Source organism: Nicotiana tomentosiformis, chromosome 7, assembly GCF_000390325.3.
Source record: "Nicotiana tomentosiformis chromosome 7, ASM39032v3, whole genome shotgun sequence".
Classification (NCBI taxonomy): Eukaryota; Viridiplantae; Streptophyta; class Magnoliopsida; order Solanales; family Solanaceae; genus Nicotiana; species Nicotiana tomentosiformis.
In genome coordinates, this window is record NC_090818.1 from 18163143 (window position 1) to 18182636 (window position 19494).

The window sequence follows — 19494 nt, forward strand, 5'->3', positions numbered from 1 at the left end:
TGCCCCCATCATGTCTACATACGGATTAACATGACACTAGGATGTATACTTAACTTAATTTGGATATTTAGGTCCCAACTAGTTTGACTTCATGCATTTGTACATGACAATCTATGTATGCCTGTAAACCTGTTCTTCCCCTAATTCTTTCAATATGAGGTTCTCTATGTAATACTTTGCTATGTGTGAAATCCTGCTGAACCTGCTGGCCTGCTTGACTAGTTGTTCTATATGCTCAACTTGGTGTATTACTTGATTTCTGTCCCTCTATCACTATCCACTCTCCTTACTTGCCACTCATGCTATTCTGAATTCTCATTCTTAGCAGGCTGAAATCCAAGGCTATCTAGGTTCTATTGTTGGCCTCCCTAGTGTGAGCACTGCTCGAGGTCCAATTGAGACCCTTGTGAACTCTGACACACTAGGGCTTGGTCTTTAGTCACTCCCTCAATCTCAAACTGTTCATATTCACTCTACTTCCCCCTGTTATGTGATATGTACTTGAATTGGCTGATTTAAATGGTGCAACACTTGGTGCCATGGGTAAGTAAACTAGTTCTAGACTCCTCTATGGATCCTTGAGTCGTATATTAAATATGGCTCTTTGTTGAAGGCCTGGGTATGCTGTGTAAGAGCTATTAAAAGCCCAAGCAATGCTGGGTATTTATTAGGCATGTGTTGGGACTCTTATCATTGTTATGTAACACTGTCACTTTTACTCATTATTGGGCATGTAATAACCTTTGTATAAACAATTGGGGGGTTAGTAAAAAGGGAATGGGTAGAATTCAATATGCAAGATGGGTAGATGACATGCCTATAGGACTTGATAATGTGTTTGACATATGTGTTGTTCAATTGCATGGGCACTATAGAGGTCATGACATTAGGAGAAGCACACATACTATCACGACCCAAAATCCGTTAAAGGTCGTGATGGCGCCGTACACCACTGTCAGGCAAGCCAGCACTAAATAGTTAATTAAGTTCTCATTTTAATATTTTTGAAATCATAAATTTACTTCTATTTATCTAGTAAAAGATGAATTTACAGAATAAAAAAAAATTCCCATTTCAATACTGAACATCCCATAATCATCCCAGAACCCGGTGTCACAAGTGCATGAGCATCAACTAGGAAGGCAAAATAAAATACAATAACTGTCCGAAATACAAATTTGGACAGGAAAGAAAACACAATACTCTAAAGCTTTGTTGGCTGCGGTGCGTCGTATAGAATGCAGCTCACCTAAGTCCCCTCCATAATCGCGCATCTGCACCCACAAGGCCGCTAAACATATGTACCTGCACAAAAATGTGTAGCAAGTGTAGTATGAGTACGTAAATCAACGCGTACCTAGTAAGTATCCTGCCTAACCCCGAAGAAGTAGTGACGAGGGTCGACTTCGACACTTACTTTGGGCTATAAATAATTGGAATAATATCATTAAATTAGACATGGATTAATTAATACAGTTGCGAGCCCATTATTCTGAAGTAAGTAAACAGTTCTTTTATAATTAAAAACTCTCCAAATTGATTTCCCATTATTTAACAATTATATCTCCGGCCAATGAGGCCATATCAAATTATCAGTTTATCTCAGACCAGGGAGGCAATATCTTTATTTATAAATTTTAAGGCAAGCAATACAAGCATGCGCAAATCATGTCGAGGTCGTACGGCCCGATCTAACAATTATTTAAAATGTGCACTGCCAGAGGGTCGAATGGCGCGAATCATAGATGCATCTATTTAATCTACCGAGGCATTAGGCCCGTTCCACAAAAGACAACACATTCAAATAATCAATCAAGAATTCATCAAGAGGCAATTATCCATGGGAAAGGCAATTTCTCTTTTAAAAATCAAGAAAATGATGTCTAGCCTTTTAGAAATTTATTAACACAGTTCGATATGATTTAAGCATTTTAAATTGACAACAAGATTTCAAATATTATAAGTAAAGCATGTTTTTGGGTCCTAGACTACCCGAACTTAGGCATAATAGTAGCTACGCACGGACTCTCGTCACCTCGTGCGTACGTAGCCCCCACAGACAGGAGCACACAGTGATTTATTTCACCTATGGGGTAAATTCCTTCTTATAAGGTTAGAAAGGAGACTTACCTCGCTCCGAAGTTCCATAACCGGCTTCCGAGCCCTTCAAATAACTTAAACCGATGGCCAATACTCCAAAACTAGCCAAACAATGTGCAAACCAATGAAAATATAATCTAATACTCATAACAATTCAATTTACAATCATTCCCAACTCCGTTCGAAAAGTCGATAAAATCACCCTCGGGCCCACGTGCCCGGATTCCGCAAATATTTGAAGATAATCATTACCCATAACCATATAAACTCAAATATATGATTTATTCCCAATTCTATGTCCAAATTCGTTGTCAAAACCCAAAATACCAAATTCTAGGTTTTTCTTCAAAATTCCAAATTTCTACAAATTCCCATGTTTAAATCCTTATACAAACCATGTATTTAACTTATACTACGTGGGATAACTTACTTGAGTTGCTTGCTGAGAATCTCCCCTTGAAGCTCTTCAAATTCGCCCAAACCAAATGAAAATGGGAGAAAAATGGGCCAAGTCCCGTTTTAAAGAAACACACTGCCCAGCTCGACCTTCGCACCTGCGGCTCCGCAGGTGCGGTCCAAATTCCGCTCATGCGGTCCTCAATGCCCAGCCAAGACCTTGCACCTGCAGAAGTTTCTTCGCTTCTGCGAGCTTCGCAGGTGCGACCTGCTATGCGCATCTGCGCAAAGTTTACGCACCAGTGGTAGCTTCCTCGCGCCTGCGCACACGCAGGTGCACTTCTCCAGTCCGCTTCTACGGATCCCCCAGCTCCAGTCCCTTCTCTCTTATGCGAGCAATTTGCCGCACCCGTGATCTCGCACCTGCGGCCAAAGTCACGCAGGTGCGATTACACCAGAAGCATTAAGCTTCAGAAATTCTTAAGTCCGAAAATCGATCTGTTAACCTTCCGGAACCCACCCGAGACCCTCGGGACCTCAACCAAATATACCAACACATCCCAAAACATGTTACAAACTTAGTCGATCCTTCAAATCACATCAAACAACGTCGAATTCATGAATCGCACCCCATTCTAAGCTTAATAAACTTTAGAATTTTAAACTTCTACATTCGATGCCGAAACCTATCAAATCACGTCCGATTGACCTCAAATTTTGCACACGTCACATTTGACATTACGGACATACTCCAACTTCCGGAATTGGATTCTGACCCTTATATCAAAAGTCCACTTACAGTCAAACTTCTCAAAACCCTTCAAATTTCTAGCTTTAGCCAAATGTCTCCAAATGACCTACAGACCTCTGAATCCACTTCCGAACACGCTCCCAATACCGGAATCACCATACAAAGCTATTCCCAGACTCAGAATCTGAAACAGACATTGATAACATTGAAATGCACTTCAACCCAAATTTATGAAATTCTTCCAAAATGCCAACTTCCACAATAGGCGCTGAAACGCTCCCGGATCATCCAAAACCCGATCCGAACATACGCCCAAGTCTGAATTCATCATACGAACCTGTTGGAACCTTCAAATCCCAAATTTCGAGGTCGTTTACTCAAAATTCATACCTTAGCTAATTCCTCAAACTTAAGGCTTCCGAACTTAGAATGTTCTCTCCAAATCAACTCCGAACTTTCCAAAATTCAATTCCGACCATACGCACAAGTCATAATACCTGAAGTGAAGCTACTCATGGCCTCAAACTGCCGAACGATGCGCTAGAGCTCAAAACGACCGGTCGGGTCGTTACACACACACTACCTGTTTACCATTAAACATGAGTTCAAATGTTATGTCTACTGCTACGTGTTTATAGACAGCATGCCTATAGGAAGTGAGCACCCCTTCAACTTGCATGATTACTTTCGAATATACTAGAAATCTGTCTATAGGAACAGATGAATTTTCCTTCAATTCGCTTCAGTTATGCACTAGAAATTATGTATATAGGATTTTTGATCACTTCATTTGCTATTGTACCACATTGATCATTAGAAATCTTGTTTATGGGACTAAGTATAAATAAAACAAGCTCTGAAGTACTATGCATTAGAGATCCTGCCTATAGGAAATAATTGCTCGTTATAATTGGTTAATGCTAGACCATTCAAACACTGCTTCATGCACGTCGTATGAATAATTCTGGGACTCTTTCCCTAGCAGATTCTATTGTACCCAACCGCGTAGATCACTTAGGCATCGCACATATAGGATTGGTAACTTAAAACTCTCAACAATTAACTTATGATACCCGCGTGATTCTATCTATAAGCTATATCCTACATCCGAAATTACTTGTATGCTTTAATCGCCTAGAAAGCATGTCTATAGAATTCTGCAGATTCCTGATTGGCATATATGTTTGCGTGCATTTACTGCTTAAGTGCGGAGGCAATGAACCCCCTTTATTGTCATATTGAAAGTCCAATATGTTTTGTATGTCGCCTAGTTTTATCATTTTGATCAGCTTAAGTTTAAGTCTAAAACCACCCTAAATAGAGGTCCAATTCCCACCTGGACCATAGGTATAGGATGGGTAGTGCATGCATAAGGTACGACTTATAATTGAATTAGTGCGCTTTAGGTAACAACTTTAACATAGTAATTGGGTAGTAGGAGATGATAGTCTGTGCCCACTGAATAATGCGAGTAAGACCCCATCTTAAGGGAGTTACGAAGTATTATTTATGTTGCACGGGTGATCCTTAAGGCTAAAAAATGTAGGACCCCCCTCCTCTTTGTATGTTGTTATTAGATCTAAATAGTTATATCCATATACTCGCACTAAGATCTGATGTTGTAATAAAGTTCTTTGACTTCTGAATTCCCTTTGTTTATTTGATCACTTAGCTTAATCGTAATCCACATAATCTTAAGTTCGCCCGGGACCCACAGTTGTGGACCTCGAGGAGTGCCTAACACCTTCTCTTTGAGGTAACTTGAGCCCTTACCCGATCTTCGATGACGTTGATTAGTAAAACAGAGTCATTTGTAGAATAGGTGCCCTAACGTACCTTAAACCGTTAGGTGACGACTCTCCTCTTTTAATACCTCCTTAAAAGAGTTGTCACATGTCGAAACCCGATTTCGCGAGAAAACAGAGCGCAGCAGTATTTAAGGCTCCATTACGTCACTTTAACCGTTTTTGAATTCTTACCCAGACTACCCCAACTTCAATATAAGAGGTTCTAGATAAGTTGCATTGTCATACGTTTTATGGAAATTGAAGCCTTTTGCATTGTGTCGCAGTGAGACAACAAGGACTGGTATAGATGCCGACTCAATAAATTTTGAAGGTGTTTGACTCTCTACCATTGACATCCATTAAAAAGCTTTGAATCTTTGAATTCGAATTTGAGTTTTCAAAAACCATTATTTGTTTGGATTGAGTGTTGTTGCAAATAATTAAAAATATTGTTTGAAGTTTATATCTCAATTTTGTGGGTGTTTGGTGAAGATTAGACTTGATTTTGGCTGAATTTCAGATTGAAACTCGAAGAAGAAGAAAAAGAACACATGACATATAATATACTTATGAAATTGTAGTAAAGTTGTAGTATAATTGTATGTAAATTGTATTGTAGTTATATGTTTTTTTTTATTCGAATGTTATATGAAAGTTGAAAAATAGTTGTATAATATTTGAATCGTTGTATAAAATTTATATTTAAGTTATCAATACTATCTTTTTACATAAAGTTGTTGATATGTATCAAAATAGATTGAGTTGATATGTATCAAAAGATTTTTTAAAAATCTGATCTTTACGGTGGGGATGGCTTACGTGTATTCGAAAAATCCTTTATGAGACTCAAACCTTATATTGCATTACATGCAACACTAACTCTAAATAATCAGTTTGGAGAAGTATGGGTGATGGAACTTGTAGAAAATAAGAAGGGAATATATCTTAAAAGGGGATGGAAGAAGTATGCAGCTCGCCACAAATTGAAAATTGAGGATACCATCATAATTCAAAGGACACTAGTAATGAATCAAGTATTGGATATTTCTCCAAACATAGGAAACAACAGCAGTGCTCGAAAAAAGCCAGAAGAATTAGGCAAAATCGAGGTCCTTCGTACTAAGTATGATATCATAATAGAGAAAGAGAGCAAAGTGATTAAATAAGTAAATTAAAGGGTTTATGGATTTATTTAACATGCTGCTGAGGACTAGTCTTCTACCTGCAGAGTTTTGTTTTTTTATAGCAGCAGCCAGCAAGTAATAATACATTCATACATTAGTATTACAGTTGGATCATTCATAAACAAAATAGGTAGGTTGGTTTTATGCATATAATTGTAGTATGGTAGATTTCAGTACCTTAATGTTCCATACTCATACAAAATATTTTGTATATACATTAGCATGCTACATTAGTAGTAGTAATAGTATAGATTTTAGAGTATTAGCTTTCATGCTCTATAAAGAACTAGAGGATTTTATTGGGGGTACACATACTTGGTAGACTAGTTGGGGCATGCTTTTTTCCCCTTCCTTTACAAACTTATGGCAATATTTCAATTTAGTTGGGGCGCTTTTAATATGAAACTCGAAATTTCTCCACCCAAATCATTCAGTTCCCATTAATATTCAAGTTTTTTCGTTCAAACAAATATGAATCAGTGCACATAAGTCGATATGGAATTCATTCTCTACTTTTATTTCCTTAATAAATCAATTAAGAGAAATAACAATGTATGGTACATCAGCATACAAGTTAAAAATAAATTTCGTACAAATTTGGATATATACAACAACATACATAGTAAAAATAATTTTCATACAACTAATTATATATTATACAACTTATTTACAACTTATCTATAATTTTTATACATTATTTCTACATAGTTAAATACAACTACAATATCATACAACTTAATACAATTTTTATATAAATTTTATACAATATGTCTTTTGTATATTTTGCATCTGATTTTTATGTAACGACCCGACCCGTCATTTTGAGCTCTAGCGCAGAGTTCGGCGGTTCGAGGACTTAAGTAATTTCACTTCAGGTATTATGATACTTGTACGCGTGGTCGGAATTTAATTTCGGGAAGTTCGAAGTTGATTTGGAAAGAAAATTCTAATTTCAGAAGCCTTAAATTGGAGGAATTGACTAAAGTGTGATTTTTGAGTAAATGACCTCGGAATCAAGATTGGAAGATTCCAACAGGTTCGTATGATGATTTTGGACTTGGGCATATGTCCGGATCGGATTTTGGATGAACCAGGAGCGTTTCAGTGCCTATTTTGGAAGGTTGGCATTTTGGAAGAATTTCATAAATTTGGGTTGAAGTGCATTTCAATGTTATTGATGTCCGTTTCGGGTTCCGAATCTAGGAATAGCTCAGTATGAAGATTCTGGTATTGGGAGCGTACCCGGAAGTGGATTTGGAGGTTCGTAGGTCATTTCGGGGTCATTTGGCGAAAGTTAAAAATTTGAAGATTTTGGAAAGTTTGATCGCGAGTGGACTTTGTGATATTAAGGTCGAATTCCAATTACGAAAGTTGGAGTAGGTCCGTAATGTCGAATGTGACTTGTGTGCGAAATTTGAGGTCAATCGGAGGTGATTTGAAAGGTTTTGACGTCGAATGTAGAAGTTTGAAGTTCTAAAGTTCATTAAGCTTGAATTGGGATGTGATTCGTGATTTCGATGTTGTTTGGCAAGATTTGAGGGTTCGAGCGAGTCCGTTTTATAATTCCAAACTTGTTGGTATGTTCGGGCGGGGCCCCGGGGGCCCGAGTGGCAATCGGACAAGGCTCGGACCAAGTTGGAATTTGGAAGCAACAACTGAAGCTCCCAGTTGCCGTCATAATCGCACCTGCGCTTGGCCAGCCGCAGGTGCGAGCCACGAGCCGCAGAAGCGAAAGAGTGAGGGCAGCCCAGCCACCGCAGGTGCGAGAGCAGTAGTCGCAGGAGCGGATGGGCTCGCAGAAGCGGTCCCTTTTGTCCGCAAATGCGGAGCTTGGTTAGGTAAGGGAAATGCACACCTGCGATTTGGCTCTTCTTCTCTCATTTTTCACTTGGTTGGGGAGATTTTGGCGAGCTTCAAGGAGGGATTTCTATCATCTATGTCAAGGTAAGTGATTCTCGCGTATTGTGAGTTAAATACAAGATTAATACATGGAATCAAGCATGAAAATTTGTAGAAATTTGTGATTTTCAAGAAAAACCTAAATATTGATATTTTTGGATTTTGACCACGAATTTGGGCATGAAATTGAGAATAAATCATATATTTGAGTTCGCAATGTTATGGGTAATATTTATATTTGAAAAGTTTCGGAATTCGGGCATGTAGGCCCGAGGGTTGCTTTATCGGCTTTTCGAGCGAAGTTGGAAATTTGTCTAAATTGAATTGTTATGAGTATTAGAGTATATTTTTATTGGTTTGCACATTGTTTGACTAGTTTTGGGGCGATGGGCATCAGTTTGAGGTGTTAGAGGGATTTGGAGCCGGTTATGAAATTTCGGAGCGAGGTAAGTCTCCTCTCTAACTTTGTGAGTGGGGAAATTACCCCTAGGCGTTGTATATTGATGTATGCTACTTGTTGCGGGGGCTACGTATGCCGAGGTGACGAGAGCCCGTACGTAGCTACATTTATGTTATTGTCCGGGTAGGCTTAAGTTCACATCATGCTATAGTTGTACTATTTGAACAGTCTCTCGCCTATTAAATTCCTCCGTTTTATATTACTACTTGAGTCTAGACTTGCTATTGTAGAGACTTCATGATTTCATCATTAGTCACCGAATAATTTTGCTCCTCTTACCACATGTTTTCGTGATATATATATGTTTCATTTAAAGGTTTTTGTTAAAGAAATTACAACTCACACGTTTATTCGTGAGTGGGGTCAAGGACCAGTCAAAGCTTATTATTCTTATGGGATCGGGCCATTCGCCTCGGGAGGATTATGTATTTCACTCTTATGGAATCGGGTCGATCGTCTCGGCAGGATTTATGTACCACACTCTCATGGGAGCGGGTCGTTCGCCTCGGCAGTTTGATGAATGCATCTATAGTTTGTGTCGTTCGACCCTCGACAATGCACATTTTAAATATTTATGTTGGATCGGTCTGTATGCCTCGACATTTCCTATATCATATCCTCATGGAATCGTGCATAATATTTGGCAAGAATGCCAATATATCTGTGAGTTTTCCCGATTTGAGTTATGAAAATCTATCTGATGAGATCTACTATATCTATATATATGCTCTGATTAAGGAGGGAATTTCTAATGGAGAGCTTGAGTTCCTCGAAAAGAGAGGGATTCGTACCATGTGATTTATACTTGTTTATCTCATTTATTTACTCTGCCTCATATTTACTTACCTATTTATTGTACCTGATATTATTAGACCACTAGTGAGTGTCGATGTCGACCCCTCATCACTACTCCTCCGGGGTTAGGCTAGATACTTACTAGGTACACGTTGAATACGTACTCATACTACACTTGCTGTATATTTTTGTGCAGGTACATATGTGACTAGTGGCCTTGTGAGAGCAGAGGCGTGTATGCATGCAGGGACTTACGTGAGCTACATTCCATATTACGATCCGCAGCCGGCAGAGTCTCCTTCAGAGTATTTATATTTCTCCTGTCCAAATTTGTATTCCGGACAGATGCAGTATTTTATTTTACATTCCTAGTTGATGCTCATGTACTTGTGACACCAGGTTTTGGGGTGATTATGGGTTGTTCTGTATTGAAATTGTTAAGATTATTATTATTTACATTGTGAATTCCATCTTTTACTATTTAATCGAAGGAAAATATGATTTAAATTTTTTTTAAATGAGAACCAAATCAAGTATTTATTTTTGGTTTGCGTGACAGCGGTGTCCGGTGCCATCACGACCTTTAATGGATTTTGGAACGTGACAACATGGTATTAAAGCATTAGGTTTACTGAGTCTCACGAGTCATGAGCAAGTCTAGTAGAATCTTGCAGATTTGTACAGATACGTCTGTACTTATCTTCGAGAGGCTACATGGCTGTTAGGAGCACTTCCCTTCTTGATTCCTCATCGTGCGATTTGATTCCTTTGAGGTTTATGCCTTTATTTCCTTCTACTCAATCTTATGCGATGTTCAACGCTGGTTATCAATTGGGAATCGAGCAATTGTAATGGTACTGCAGATGTGGTCCAAGATATTTCTCCCTGCGTATTTGATTGGGCTATTGTCATTGCCTGGCGGAAGGATGCTCTGTCATTTCACCTCAGTATTAGTATTGCCATGGTTTGAATTTGAGCACTGATTGTTATGATGATTCGTGCGTTGCTATCGCACAGTGTGGGTGTAATGGTAGGGTGCTTATTTATAGATAGTGGTAGTGAATAACTTGAAAGGAGGATTTCTAAGTTCACGACCTAGAGGTTCGGCATTTAGTTCCGACGGAGGAAAGGCAATTAGACTATGGATGTTCAGGCCTTGGTTGATGAAATGATGAGACTTGGTATTTTCGAGCGTGATAGAATTCTTAATTGGGATGTGGTGTCATCGTCCTTGTTGAACACGTTAAGGTTCGCCGGTGTTATAGTCTTCATCAATTTGCCTTTGGGGTAGGGTAGTGCGAAATGGTATCGGAGGAGCGGTTGTCAGAGATAGCGGGGTGTAGCGATTTCGGAATCGAAAGGGTATTTCTAATATTGATGGCTCGAGAAGGATGATATTCTAAGAGGCTTGGAGTTGGTGGCAATTTATTAGCTCAAGCGTTACAGAGATGGATTCGGATTTGAGGCAACAATTGGGCAGCGAAGGACGAGAAAGGTCATGTGGGAGGCGTTTTGCGATGGTTGAATTTCTAGAAGGTCATAACCAAAGTGGAAGAGTGGCAGAGTAACATATGGGTTTTGCGGTAGGATGGCCACATGCCTTGAGGAAAGTTTGGAGCCATTTGGAAATTCATGGTAGGCAGAGACTAGGTCCACGGATTTTATTTGGATACAACATGACTTCGAGATTGGGATGCATTGTTGGACTTTTAGCTGATGTCGATGGGGAAGAAGGAATCTCGGTGGGTCCCAGGGTTATGTAATTATAGCTTCAAGCTAAGTTGGAGAGCCCACCGTCTATGATTGGATTGCGTGGTTGTCTACTTGTGCGGTTTCTGGTTATCGATATATTGGTGAGTTATTACGACTAAGGAAAGAAAACATCAGTGGGAATTTGAGCAAAAGGATTTGAGGAATGTATGCTAAATTTGGCCTTATCGGTTCATGTTCAGGTTTTGGGAAGACTCAGAGCCTATGCTTCGTATGGATGTGATGTACAAGGAAAGGAATTCAGCCGGTTGCTTCTTCGAGAGGGTGTTCATGTGCTAGCAAGGCCTTGGAGTTTGATTGTATTCGGGAACAAGTAAGAGTGGGTGACTCTCAACAATGGTCCTGGTAGGTTCAAAATTTAAGTGTGATGCCTAAGGATTTCGAGTCTGTGGTATGGTCAAGTATCGAGCTTTTGCAGTGGATTATGAAATGGGCTTGGAGTGTTCTACGTTATCATCGGTCTGCGGTGTAGCACTGGAGAAATGGGAGATAATAACTTCGGATTCATAGAAGGAAATATCAGAATGGGTGTACCAGTTGAAGATGTGAATGTGCGCATAAGGAGGGTATGAGATGGTTCGTGGGTTTTGGAGACAATGTGGTCTCGTGAAATAAGGTCACTTAGGATAAGTGCGGATTTGGGTTCATGATGTTTTGAATATAGCTATTAGTATTCCTAAGGCAAGTCCAGAGTAAATTAGAAGAAGTCGGATCGGTTAGCAATGGTTGAATTGGCATGATGGTGGCAATGATCAGTTCCTTCAGCGTGTTAAGTTATACATATGATTTGTGGCGGTACGTGCGAGGCTTGACGACCACCGTAATTGATTTTATTTGGAGGCATTCGAGTATTATGGCATGTTTTGTGTAGATGGGTCCCGAAAGAGTTATGGTGCTTTAGACCACTACTTGAGGATTGTATTTTCTGCGGTTATGGGAATTCAGTCATGTGATGCAATGGTCCTACTGAAATGAGTTAAGTGAAAGGTTTCTATATGATGAAGTGTTTATTCTATTAGTGGTTTAGGAGTTATAATGAAATTCTTGTACTCTCGCGTAGTGGCACGTTAAGTGCAGTAAGCGGCATGGGAATTGGAAGCTGAGGATCAAGGTTACAGTTTGGTGTCGACAAGAATGTCAAGATCTCAGATGAGTAGGAAGGGATTCAAATGGTTAGAGTAAGTTGGTATTGTCTTTAGAGTTACCCGAGATTGGTGTTATGTATAAGAGGCTTTACGTACTGATCGCGGATTCTTGATTTGCTTTACAGCACTAGTGTGGCCGGTGGTATGGACGTGCAAACTTGTTACCTGGTGCGGAAGGTCGTGGGAGTGTATCCCACGGGAAGATTGTATAAGTGTGACATGTAGTCACTTGATTGATTAAAGATTTAAAACCAAGTATGGAGATTGTGGTACTATCGCTAATGTGAGAATTTATGCCTGAAGGGCGCTCGGTTCATTTGGTTGTGCATTGTGGAAGTCTGTTCCGGATTTGACGGTTGTTTTTGTGTGTCATGGGAAAAAAAGTTTATTCTGGATCCTTGAAAGGTTATTAGCCTAATGTGGTACGATCAGAATCGACTTGGGGTCCATGGATGGATCTAAATGTGAATGTGGGCTCTATATCATGCCAGATGTGTTCATTTCAGCATAGCGTTATTTTCGGAAGGGTCTTCAGGCCTTGGATGATATTTCTTTTATCGGCCCTTCCATGTAGTCTTTATTGTGCCATGTGGGTTATGAGGCGGTTTGATTATTCGCATTTGTATTGAGAACCCGTATAGTTTGTGGTGTTATGTGAGCAAGATGGCTCTCCAGATGCAGATCATATATCGCACCTTAGTTGTGCTTGAGTTTTATAGCACGTGACGCTACCCGTCTCCCCAGGATTTGTATTATGCATTTGGCGTGCTTATGATTGATATTCGGGCATTTCGTGAGTATAAACGTTATGGCTCGGTGCGTGTTTTCTTTAGATTATTATATATGGATCGAGTGGCACGCCGCCATGGGTATATGGTTGGATCGGGTGGCACGCCGCCACAGATATGTTGTTTGGATCGTGTGGCATGCCTCCACGGGTATCATGGTTGGATCAGGTTGCACGCCGCAACGGTATCATGTGTGGATCGGGTTGCACGCCGTAATAGTGTGGCATTGAGTACAGTTTCCCATATCTATTATTGTGTGTTTTGCTTCTCATTTCCTAAGGAAGGTTCATAACATCTTTTCCGTTGTATAAATTAGTTACGTGGGTTGAGTAGATCTTCCCAGAGTTCGTTTCCTTCTGTATCACATTTGAGTTTTAGATTGTTGTTACATGGTGGCATTATATGAGACTTTTGGCAGTGTCTGAGGTGGCATATTGCCTGAGCAACTTGTATTGGGTGAGACGAGATTATTGGACCTGGGATCAGTGCGATCAGATTTATATGAAGCATATTAAAGAGTAAATATTGTTATTCAGTCCAAAATGAGGTAATGGTTCTTGTCGGGAGGAGAGACACCACAAATTGTAATTCGACAGGTGGTTATGAGTTCTACACGTCTTCTCTGTTGTGGCAGTATTACGAGAATTAAAGCAAGGCTTAATTGGTCGTGAGGGACACTACGGGCTTCGGGTCAGTGGAAATTTTAGTTGTTGTGCCTTGGAAATATTGCCTTAGGCAAATGAGTTACGCGGTGCATGGTAAGAATTCAGTAAGGGTATACAATCGTGTTTGGTGCAGTGTGTAGTGATTGATACGGTGTTTGTATGTTGGAAACAGGCCTGGTAGAGAATTCCGGATGTTGGAATTCGGCACTAAGGCTTATTTAACTAAATAAAAGGGAGAATCTTCAGATTTGCTCGAGCTAATGTGCTCAACTAGGTTGTGGTAGCACGGGTTGGTGCACGAGGTGTTAAACAATAATTTTGGATAACTCAAGAGCACTTCTTAGCACGTTCGAGGACGGACATATGTTTAAGTGGGAGAGAATGTAATGACCTGACCCGTGTTTTGAGCTCTAGCATGGCGTTCGACGGTTTGAGACCTTGAGTAGTTTCACTTCAGGTATTATGACTTGTACGCGTGGTCGGAATTTAATTTCGGGAAGTTCAGAGTTGATTTGGAAAGACAATTCTAATTTCGGAAGCCTTAAATTGGAGAAATTGACTAAAGTGTATTTTTTAAGTAAACGACCTCGGAATCGGGATTGGAAGGTTCCAACAAGTTCGTATAATTTTGGACTTAGGCGTATGTCCGGATCGAGTTTTGGATGATCCGGGAGCGTTTCGGCGCCTATTGTGGAAGGTTGGAGTTTTGGAAGAATTTCATAAATTCGGTTTGAAGTACATTTCAATGTTATTGATGTCCGTTTGGGGTTCCGAGTTTGGGAATAGCTTTGTATGGTGATTTTGGTATTGAGAGCGCGTCCGAAAGTGGATTTGGAGGTCCATAGGTCATTTCGGGGTCGTTTGGCGAAAGTTAGAAATTTGAAGGTTTTTGGAAAGTTTGACCGGGAGTGGACTTTGTGATAGCGGGGTCGGATTCTGATTTCGTAAGTTGGAGTAGGTCCGTAATGTCGAATGTGACATTTGTGCGAAATTTGAGGTCAATCAGACGTGACATGAAAGGTTTTGACATCGAATGTAGAAGTTTGAAGTTCTAAAGTTTATTAAGATTGAATTGGGGTGCGATTCATGATTTCGATGTTGTTTGGCGTGATTTGAGGGTTCGAGCGAGTCTGTTTTATGATTCCAAACTTGTTGGTATGTTCGGACGGGGCCTCGGGGGCCCGAGTGGCAATCGGACAAGGCTCGGACCAAGTTGGAAATTGGGAGCAACAACTGAAGCTCCCAGTTGCCGTCATAATCGCACCTGCGCTTGGCCAGCCGCAGGTGCGAGCCACGAGCCGCAGAAGCGAAAGAGTGAGGGCAGCCCAGCCACCGCATGTGCGAGAGCAGTAGTCGCAGGAGCGAATGGGCTCGCAGAAGCGGTCCCTTTTGTCCGCAGATGCAGAGCTTGGCCAGGTAAGGGAAATGCGCACCTGCGAGGATTTTGTCGCAGGTGCGGGACCGCACATGCGGCCAAGGCACCGCAGGTGCGAAAAATTGCTGGGCAGAATCGTTTTAATGAGCGAGATTTGGCTCTTCTTCTCTCATTTTTCACTTGGTTGGGGCGATTTTGGAGAGCTTCAAGGAGGGATTTTCATAATATATGTCAAGGTAAGTGATTCCCGTGTGTTGTGAGTTAAATACAAGATTTATACAAGGAATTCAAGCATGAAAATTAGTAGAAATTTGGGACTTTGAAGAAAAACCTAGAAATTGGTATTTTTGGATTTTGACCACGTATTTTGGGCATAGAATTGAGAATAAATCATATATTTGAGTTCGTAATGTTATGGGTAATGTTTATCTTCAAAAATTTTCGCAATCCGGGCACGCATGCCCGAGGGTTGCTTTATCAGCTTTTCGAGCGGATTTGGGAATTTGTCTAAATTGAATTGTTATGAGTATTATAGTATATTTTTATTGGTTTGCACATTGTTTGACTAGTTTTGGAGCGACGGAAACGGTTTGATGTGTTAGAGGGATTTGGAGCTGGTTATGAAATTTCGGAGCGAGGTAAGTCTCCTGTCTAACTCTGTGAGGGAAAAATTACCCCTAGGTGTTGTATATTGATGTGTGCTACTTGTTGTGGGGGCTACATACGCGCGAGGTGACGAGAGCCCGTACATAGCTACATTCATATTATTGTTCGGGTAGGCTTAGGTTCACGTCATGCTATAGATATACTATTTGAGCAGTCTCTCGCCTATTAAATTCCTTAATTTTACATTACTACTTGAGACTAGACTTGCTATTGTAGAGACTTCACGAGTTCATGATTAGTAACTGAATAGTTTTACTCCTCTTACGATATGTTTCCATGATATATATATTTTATTGAAAGTTTTTTGTTAAAGAAATTACAACTGGCACGTTTATTCGTGAGTGGGGTCAAGGATCCGTCAAAGCTTCTTATTCTTATGGGATCGGGCCGTTCGCCTCGGCTGGATTATGTATTTAACTCTTAAGGGATCGGGCCGATTGCCTCGGCAAGATTTATGTACCATACTCTCATGCGAGCAGGCCGTTCGCCTCGGCAGTTTGACAGATACATCTATGGTTCGTGCCGTTTGACCCTCGGCAATGCACAATTTAAATATTTATGTTGGATCGGGCCGTACGCCTCGGCATTTCCTATATCACATCCTCATGGAATCGTGTGTAATATTTGACAAGAAGCCAGTGTATCTGTGAGTTTTCCCGATTTGAGTTATGAAAATCTACTGATGAGATCCACTATATATATATATATATATATATATATATATATATATATATATATATATATATATATATATATATATACATACTCCGGTTAAGGAGGGAATTTCTAACGGAGAGCTTGAGTTTCTCGTAAAGAGGGGGATTTGTACCACGTGATTTATACTTGTTTATCTCATTGATTTACTCTGCCTCATATTTACTTACCTCTTTACTGTACATGATGTTATTGGACCACTAGTGAGTGTCAATGTCGACCCTCGTCACTACTCCTCCGGGGTTAGGCTAGATACTTAGTGGTACACGTTGATTACGTATTCATACTACACTTGCTGTACATTTTTGTGCAGGTACATATGTGACTAGTGGTCTTGTGAAAGCAGAAGCGTGTATGCATGCGGGGACTTACGTGAGCTGCATTCCATATTACGACCCGCAGCCGGCAGAATCTCCTTCAGATTATTTATATTTCTCCTGTCCAAATTTGTATTCCGGACAGATGCTGTATTTTATTTTACATTCCTAGTTGATGCTCATGTACTTGTGACACCGGGTTTTGGGGTGATTATGGGTTGTTATGTATTGAAATTATTAAGAATATTATTATTTACACTATGAATTCCATATTTTACTATTTAATCGAAGGAAAATATAATTTTAAAAATATTAAAATGAGAAAAAAATCAAGTATTTATTTTTGGCTTGCCTGACGGCGGTGTCTGACGCCATCACGAACTTTAATGAATTTTGGGTCGTGACATTATACATAGTAAAAATAAATTTCATACAACTTATTTACAACTTATCTACAACTTTCATACATTATTTCTACATAGTTAAATACAGCTACACTATCATATAATTTAAATACAATTTTTATACAAATTTTATACAATATATCTTTTGTATATATTTTATATCTGATTCGTATATATTTTGTCTGTGGTGTGTGCTTCTTCCTCTCTAAATTCCATTCAAGTCTTACTCTCTTAATATAATTTTGATACATATCAATAACTTTATGTAAAAAGATAGTTTTGATAATTTAAATAAAAATTTTATACAACGATTCATACATTATACAACTATTTTTCAATTTTCATACAACATTTAAATTAAAAAATATGTATAACTACAACAGAATAAAACTTACATACAATTATAATACAACTTTACTACAATTTCGTAAGTATATTGTATGTCATGTGTTCTTCAGCCAAAATCAAGTCTAATCTTTACCAAAATACCCTCAAAATTGAGATATAAACTCCAAACAATATTCCCAATTGTTTGCAACAATACCCAATCCAAACAAATATTGGCTTTTGAAAACCCAAATTCGATTTCAAAACTTCAAAATTTTTTAATGGTTGTCAACGGTGGAGAGTCAAACATATTCAAAATTTATAATCCTACAAAGAATTAGGAGAGATTAAAGTCTCCGCATATATTATAGCCCAACAAAAGCGAAGTGAATCTTCAGGCTTTGCAATTTTAACTTCCTTGAGTATTCGCCTTTTCAAATCATAAATTGATATTCCTTATGAGTCTTCAGGCTTTGCAAGAGAGAGAGAGAGAGAGAGAGAGAGAGAGAGAGAGAGAGAGAGATAGAGAGAGAGAGAGAGAGGCATATGACCAACTAAAGCGAAGTGAATCTTCAAGCTTTGCAAGAGAGGGAGAGAAAGAAAGATGAAGAGAGGGAGACGGAAAGAGAGGATGTGCAATAATAAAGGGATAAGGAAATAACTGATATTCCTTATTCAATTTCTAATATAAAGAGATACTCATTTAAAACTTATTTGTATATAATTAATAAATTGTATATGACCATGTAATTAAATTGAAACTTGAGTAGGGAGGGTAATAAGGTTTCAAATAGTGTATAAGAAGGTAAAAATCTCAATTTTGAAGCATCTTGCTAAAACTGAAAAATCTGGCAGCATGCTTTAAAATCCTAGCACTGAGCTTTAAAATTCTGATGGGGACTATTTTATCAAATCTTTTCTTAACGGGGTCAAAATATGAATGGTAAGTCAAAAATAGGGTGAAGTACACAAATAACCCTCAAAAGTGGATGATCTTTTAACTTTTGTTCCCTCTTGCCCGATGGATAAAACTTCAAATTTAATAAGTGTTGCCCTCGCTTGCCCCATGAGCAACACTTTTAACTTTTGATCATGAAGTTCTGCTCATGGGCCAAGCGAGTGTAAAAATTTAAAAACCACCCCAAAAAGTATCAAATTTCCGCAATTTTTTTAATCCAAAATATACTTGAATGATAGGCCGTCTAGTGTAGGTAAAGTATACAAATAACCCTCAAAGAGGATGATCTTGTATTTTTGCTCCACGCTTGCCTCATAGGTAGAACTTCAAGTTTAACAAGTATTGTCTCTCACTTGAGCGGTCTAACCACCGCTCTATAGGTAAGTTTTATAGAGCAATGGTTAGACCGGCTATATTGTATGGGGTTGAGTGTTGGCCAGTTAAGAACTCACTTATCCAAAAGATGAAAGTAGCATAAATGAGGAAGTTTAGGTGGAGATGCGGGCATACTAGGATGGATAAGATTAGGAATGAAGATATTCGAGAGAAAATGGGTGTGGCTCCCATGGATGACAAGATGCGGGAAGCGGAGCTCAGATGGTTCGGGCACGTACAGAGGAGAAGCCCATATACTCTGTTAAGGAGGTGCGAGCGGTTGGCGTTTGTGGGTCTGAGGAGAGGTAGAAGACGGCTTAAGAAGTATTGGGGAGAGGTGATCAGGCGGGATATGGCGAGGCTTCAGATCTCCGAGGACGTGGCCATCGATAGGAAGCTGTGGAGGTCGAACATTAAGGTTGTAGGTTAGAAGGTAGTTGAGCATATTTCTAACCCGTATCAGTGTGAGGCTAGTCTAATAGGATTTTATCTTGGACTGCTAGTGGTCAATGTTGTGTTCATACTACTCTTCCATTTTTTTTTAGTGTCGGGCCTTATTTACTGGTTTTTATTTTTGCTTTCCATCTATTTACTGGTTCTTGTGATATTGTTATTATT